The following is a 7,853-nucleotide window of genomic DNA, read 5'->3' on the forward strand; positions in this document are numbered from 1 at the left end:
GACTAAAGAACAAGCCTCATGGATACATCATACCAGAGTGAAGAAAGCCCCTAAGCCTAAACGACGATGGGAATTGATGCCTACCAGACCTTTAAAACTTTGCCTCTGGAGACAGTAATTTGGACTCTTGTAGCCTTATTGTACTGTGGCTTAGTAGGTGCATCCGGTGCATCCATTAATGCAAATGCTTACGTATCCCTTGTAAAGAGTGCTGTAAAATATACCAATGTTAGTGACTGTTGGATATGTGGGCAAGCTGATGACTTTAATTCTCCACTTTTTGGAGTCCCTGTAAGCAACTGGACAGGCATAAATCTGTATGAAATGTCTAAAACCTCATATTCCCGTCAGACAGAAAGCTCTACATAAGAGCAAGTAACCTATACGTTAGCATTAGTAAACCACTCTGTTCCATACATAAGTTACAACACTTCAGGAGCATCGTTACAGCAATTTAGCTCTACGGACCTAGGCAACTGGCCCACAAGAGCTTTGGTCAAAGGGAAGATAACTAGTGTTGAAAAGCCAATAAGCTTTACAAAAGCTTCTCCAGGAGAAGAACAAAAGTGGGCACAATACTTGTACGGCAGAAGCACTGCCGATACTTCCCTGGCTACAAATGCCATCTCTAACCTACCTTATTCAGAGCCCCAAAGTCTGAGTGGCAGTGCAAGTAGTTCTCAGAGAATTCCAAAAAAGTAAGAGTTGTTCCCAGAGAAGTTCAGATGTGGAGAATGAATGCTTAAATGTCTTTAGTGTAGTTTTAGTGCATCTTGAGAAAGAACATAGCTCTGAGCCCAGCATTCCAAGGAGCTAGCCTTGTGTTTTAAGCACGATGTATATGATAGTAGGAACAGCCTGCACGCTAAGGAGGATTCCAATTGTCTGGGTGAAGTATCCATGTGGTTGGGGACAGACAAGGACCATCGTCGGCAGACCAGGTATGTTATAATTGAGTAAGGGCATACCTGCAAGTTGTGAGGAGATGTCCTACGCGAGCACTGGTGCTCGCCCCTGGAGAGTTGGACTTTGGTGTCATGGTAAGTTCGGTACCCTGACTAATGGTAACCTGTGTCTCCTAGTCCTGGTGATGGGCATTGCATGTGGCATTGCCATAATCATTGTCATCTGTTGTGTCTGTTGTAAAAATCCAGTACCGTGTACTATGATCGGATTTATACAGTTTAGTGTGGACCTGTGGCTTACTATTTACGCTACCCGCTTGACTAGTGTTCTAATTGAACACATCTCTGTGATGTGAGTGAAAAGCGTAGCAGGCCCTTTTGTGTGAGCGAGCACCTGCGTTGTACGAGTGAGACGCAGCACAACTGCAGAGAGAGTGTGGAGTTCTGATCCATGGTTCCATGTTCTAGGCGAGGAGAGTGGCTGGAGAGGAACAAAGCATATGACGGACTTCAAAACAGAGTTACTTGAACCGTATGTTTACTTTTGGTGTCCTATACATGGACCTAGGGATTTTTCATGTAATCGAATCTTTGTTTTCAAGTGCTTTGGTTGTGAACAGTACGTTTGGGTAGACTTTGGAAGCGAGTTTTGGTGTCCTCAGTGCCAAGGGAACTGGTCTGACTGGGCTAAAATTGAGCAATCAGGTGAACTAAAATGGGTAATCTGTGGGAATTTAGGGAGCATTAAGAATCAGTAGAATTTGTGCAGAAAGGGCGTAACCATAAAATTGTCTACATATTGGTGGGGGCGGGGTGGGGGGGAGTGTAGAAAGGGGAGGTAGAAAAAGCCCTTTGGATGGAGCACAGGGCTAAGTGTCTAAGTTGTCTTAAGTATATTACTTCTTTTGGAAGAAGGCAGGAACACCATCCTAGATATTGTTTAGAGTTTAGGTGTGTCCATTGCGGAATAAGCACACCCTTATACGGTTTCCCCTGGGTTAGGTTTTATTGTTGTTGATATAATCAGGTCCTATTTCTTGGTTGAAAGACAGGCAGACATCATGGGAAACGGACAAAGTGGTGGAGTATTGAATAGCAGCCCTTTAGTCTGTATTTTAGCTCTTTGGAAGGACATAAGAGGACCAACAGGTGGGAGTGTGGATAAGAAAACTTTAATAAAGTACTGTAATCAATGGTGGCCCTTGTATAAACTCTTTTCGGAAATCAGTTAGCCAAAGACCTGGAACAATGGGGAATATCTTGCCACAATTCAGCAGCCCAGATAGGTTTGCCTCTGCACTGCCAATTGCTCTCCTTCCACTGCCATAACCACCCCCACAAGGCATTTGTCACCATCCATGAATTGGTGTAGAGATTAAGTACTGGCCATTTTCCCTGCTCAACAATGTCCAAAGCCAGCTGAATTTCTTTCATCTCTGCAAACTGGCTTGATTCAGCTTGTCCTTCACTGGCTTCTGCAACTTGTCTTGTAGTACTCCACACAGCAGCCTTCCACTTTCTATGCTTTCCCACAATCCGGCAGGACCATCAACGAACAGGGCATATCTCTTCTCATTTTCTGGTAGTTTATTATACGGTGGAGCCTCTTCTGCACACATCACCTCCTCCTCTGGTGACATTCCAAAATCCTTGCCTTCTGGCCAGTTCATAATCACCCCTAGAATTCCTGAGCAACTGGGGTTTCCCACTCGAGTTCGCTGCATGATCAGTGCAATCCACTTACTCCATGTAGCATCCTTTGAACATCGAGCCCAGCACCAGCAGCTGAGGTGGTAAGAGGAGCTGTGCTTCTGTACCAACCACTTCTGAAGCAGCTCAAACCCCTTTATACGCTGCCAGTATCTCCTTTTCTGTCGGAGTATAGTGGGCATAGCGGGATCCTCTGTATCCCCGACTCCAAAACCCTAGGGGTCGACCACAAGTCTCCCCTGGCGCTTTCTGCCAGAAGCACCAGGTAGGTCCATTTTCCCTGGCTGCAGTGTAGAGCACGTGTTTAACATACTGTCCTGCCCAGACTGGCCCCAGAACTTCTGCATGGACTATTTCCTGTTTAATTTGTTCGAAAGCTTGTTGCTGCTCAGGACCCCATTTAAAATTGTTCTTCCAGGTTACTTGATACAGAGGGCTCACAATCAGACTATAATCTGGGATATGCATCCTCCAAAAACCCACAATGCCTAGGAAAGCTTGTGCTTCCTTTTTACTAGTTGGTGGAGACATAGCTGCTATTTTATTGATCACATCCATTGGGATCTGATGGTGTCCATCTTGCCATTTTATTCCTAAAAACTGGATCTCCTTGCAGGTCCCTTGACCTTACTCCATTTCATGGCAAAGCCAGCTTTTAGAAGCAAAAGGTGGTGTGTTTCCACCCCTGGGGCAATCGATTCCAGGTGTACTGGACACCTCTCCAAGTGAAAGCAAACTGTGACCTGCACTCTGCTGCCAGAGGGATTGAGGAGAATGCATTAGCGATATCAATTGTGGCGTACCACCTGGCTGCCTTGGACTCCAGTTCGTGTTGAAGTTCTAACATGTCCGGCATGGCAACACTCAGCAGTGGCGTGATGTCATTAAGGTCACGATAGTCCACTGTCAGCCTCCACTCTCCATTAGATTTCTGCACCGACCATATGGGACTGTTAAAGGGTGAGTGAGTCTTGCTGATCACTCCTTGAGTCTCTAGTTGACAAATCAGCTTATGGATGGGGATCAGAGAATCTTGGTTAGTTCTATATTGCTGCTGATGAACCGTTGTGGTAGCGATCAGCACCTGTGTTTCTTCGACCCTCAATAACCCCACAACAGAAGGGTCCTCTGAGAGACCAGGCAAGGTAGACAACTGTTTAACTTCTTCTGCCTCCAATGTAGCTATGCCAAATGCCCACCAGTACCCTTTTGGGTCCTTAAAATACCCTCTCCTGAGATTGTCTATACCAAGGATGCATGGCGCATCTGGGCCAGTCACAATGGGATGCTTTTGCCACTCATTCCCAGTTAGGCTCACTTCAGCTTCCAGTACGGTCAACTCTTGGGATCCCCCTGTCATTCCAGAAATACAAATGGGTTCTGTCCCTCTATAGCTTGATGGTATTAGGGTACACTGTGCACCTGCGTCCCCTAAAACTTTATACTCCTGTGGGTCTGATGCGCCAGGCCATTGAACCCACACTGTCCAATAAACCCAGTTGTCCCTTTCCCCCACCTGGAGGCTGGAGGCAGGGCTACTCTAATACTGGTCATAGTATCCGTTACTCACTTCTTGCAGAAATGATTTGGAAGTTCCTTCAAGGGGATCAGAAGTAAGCTCAGGCCTTCTATTCTGTCTGGGGAACTGCACATTGGGAACTGGGGCAGCACTTCTCCTGGAGAGATCCCCTTTTGTGGTTGTTCTTCCTTGCAATTCCTGTACCCGTGCCTGTAGGATCGAAGTAGGTTGTCCATCCCACTTCCTCATGTCCTCTCCGTGGTCATGCAGGCAGAACCACAGGGGGCTTTGTGGTGTGTACCCCCTGTATTCTCTATCTTGAGTGGAGAAACGTCTGCTCCTAACAGCTGAGATACTGCCTCATACAGGCAGTGAGGACATATTCTCTTCAAGTTGCTGGACCTTCCGGGACAGTTTCTCCACAGCTGAGATGAGGGGAGAAGAGAGACTTTCTTCATATTGCCGAAGTCAGGCAGCCACCTCATCCACTATTGGTTCCTCTTCACCTTTCCATTCACCTTTCCAACACTGCCAATGAGTTGGCATATGATGATGGGGTGCTCTGTACAAACTTCTGCCACATGGACCTTGTGCATTGGTTCTCATCAGGATCTGTGGGTAACTGTGCATTGTCCAGGTCATAATAAATCATCTCCTGCATGGTTAATTCTCTCAGGTACTGGATACCTCTTTCCATGGTGGTCCACTTGCTCAGATGACATACAACATCTTCACTGAAGGGGTACCTTTCCCTCATGCCTGACAGAAGCCGCCTCCAGAGGCTGAGGGCTTGTGTCTTTTTCCCAATTGCCTTGTCAATGCCCCCTTCTCTAGACAGAGATCCCAGCTGCCTGGCTTCCCTACCCTCGAATTCCAAACTACTGGCTCCATTATCCCAGCACCGGAGCAGCCAGGTGACAATGTGCTCACCTGGAAGTCAGCTGAAATCTTTTCGCATGTCCTGCAGCTCACTCAGGGACAGGGACTGAGTGATTATCTCTGGTTCCACCTCTTCCTCTTGTTCTTGTGATGACCCTGGATCATTGTCATCCCTCCTGAGCGAACTGATTTCTTGGTGTATTTATTCTTCTGGGTAGGGACAACTGATACAGGCAGGGGTTGGTTTTCTGGTTCACTTGCAGTGCCTGTCACTGGGCTTGGAGTAACCACAGTGCCTGCCACTGGGGTTGGAGTAGCCACAGCGCCTGCTGCAGGGGTTGGAGTAACTGCAGTGTCTGTCACAGGAGTGGCAGTAGCCACACTGCCTGTTGGCCTGGTTTCCATCTCTTTCCCCTGAGGATGCTGTGCAACATTGAGCAATGCTTGGTAGATACTGGCCAGGGCCCAGCACAATGCAGTGAGCTGTGCCTCTCTGTAGTAGCCATAGCATTTTCCTTTCAAATATTCTATCACTTTAGCAGGGTCCTGTAATTGTTTGGTGGTGAAATCCCAGACCATTGGAGGTGAAAAACTCTCTAGATACCTGCCCATGTCTCCCACATGCCATGCCACCCTGACTCTCCAGCCTTGGGGCAGATCTCTGGGCAGTAGTCTTAAACAGTTGCTTAACCCTAAACAAAAACTGAAACACATTCAGGAGACCTAGCAATAGGACCAAGCTGGTTTGCATGTCCCAAGGGTATTCAAAATTCTCAAAAACTGGCATACCTGGCACGAAAGAGAAAAGGGAGATCAAAGAGCTGGGGAAAGTATCCGCCCCTGCTTCCCCCATAGACTCAGTGTGTTTATTAATAAATTATTAATAAATTATTAATAATTCTCCGAGATATGGGCAGGAAAGCAGTGCCGAATAAACACTCCAACATAACCATCTGAACAGTGACGCTATCATATCATAAGTTGGTTGATATCACACAGGACAGTAAAATTATAATCCTTGATCCCTCTCCCAGAGGTGATAAATATCATCATGGGGAATACATAGAACACGCTTTGGTCAGATCTGTCATTATCTCAACCCTCCGTGTGCCCCATGTTGGGTGCCAAAAAGGACTGTCACGGTTTGGCCTCAGGCGGCAACAAAGGACCAAGTGGCAGCTGCTTGCTCAGACTGGAGCCCCCACAGCCACCACGGCCATGAGGGGAGAATCAGAAGAAAAATGCAAACTCGTGGGTTGAGACAAAGGTAATTTAACAGAACAGCAAAGGGAACAAGAAACAACACCACCACTGACAGAGGAATATACAACCACGATTGATACCACCACTTGCCAACCACACCTGGGGCATACCTGACGGATCTGCTTCCCCAGAGGAGACTTCCTTCCGCCGCTCCCCCGCCTTCTCCCCCCACGACTTCCTGTCCCTCCCCTTCCCCAGCTAGCTCCAGCTACCCCCTCTGCATGGCTCATATGGGATGGCATACCTGTGTCCCTGCTATATCCTAGGGAGAATTAACCCTATCCCTGCCAGACCAGGACAGTATACATACATCATAAGGTGCAAAAAAACCAAAACTACACTCTTCAAGATCCACAAAATCCGCCCACTAATGTATGCATTTGTATGTATTGGCACAATGTACAAGACTGGGGGCAGAGCACAGCAAAGGCTCTGATATTTCAAAGCGCACCTGGCTGGTAAAGAGGGAACTGGCCTCTTCAGGAGAAATAGGAAGAGCGGTTTCCCCTTGCAGAGATCCCAATTCCCGCCCCCCCTACACACATCCATCCTCCTTTGTGAGGGTGGTGCAACACAAAGCCTTCCCCTGGTAGAAGCCTCTGCCACACATATTGACTGGAAGGATGTTTGTGTCCTAGAATCCTTGTCCCTGTATCCTTGAAAAAAGAAAGAAAATGGAAGCAAACCACCCCTCTCACAGGAGAGAGGAGTTTATCTTCTGCACTTGCAGCAGTCCTGCCCCACGAAGCTTTTTCCTGTCTCTGTGACTTTCCCCACCTAGAGTAGAAGTATTTAGTCAGCTCTGCCTGTCCCTAGGACTTGTAGCAGCAGTGTGAGGCTGTTTCCCTGCAGTTTGCAGAAGGCAACAGAGCTCTGGCTGGACACTGTCCAAAGCCATGCCCTAGGAGTAAGCCTGAGGTGTCAGTGTGGCAGGTGGTGGGATGCTCCAGATGCAGCTGGAAGGACAAGTACACGCACTGCTGGGAGCAGCTCCTGGGCAGTGAGGGTGGAGCGGCTCAGCCGTGCTTTGTTGAAGTAAGGCCTTAACTTCACTTGCCACAGGACCCGGTGCGTGGTGGGAAAGGCTGGCAGGGCTTGCGGGGATACAGCCCACCATCTTCATCCACACACAAAGACCCTGACCCTGGGGCCACAGGGATCAACCAGTGGGGCTCTGCCTTGAGGCTCACCTCAGCCCACCAGAGATCGTTGCCCTGCTCTCCTGCTCTCAGCTCTCTCTCCTTCAACTGGAGGGCTGGCTCCTGGCCAGAGTTTTCCGAGGTGTCCCCATCACCTCCACTCCACCCTCCTAACCAAGAGGTGTTACAGAAAAGGCTAAGGAGCCTGAGCAGCACTTTGGCAGAGTCAAGCCACCCAACTGAAAAGCTGCCACCCGTAGCTTCCCTCTCCACAGGCACGGTGGTGCCTGCACAGCTCTGGGTGCCTGTGGCAGCGCTGGCCTGGGTGTCCTGTAGTGCTCTGGCTGTGTGAGCCCCCGGGCAAAAGCCCCTCCTCAGCAGGGCTGTGCAGCCATGGCAAGGCCCAAGCTAGGGACCCAGAGGTGCGTCAGCCACAGG

This window comes from Calidris pugnax, unplaced genomic scaffold, assembly GCF_001431845.1.
Source record: "Calidris pugnax isolate Ruff unplaced genomic scaffold, ASM143184v1 scaffold461, whole genome shotgun sequence".
NCBI lineage: Eukaryota > Metazoa > Chordata > Aves > Charadriiformes > Scolopacidae > Calidris > Calidris pugnax.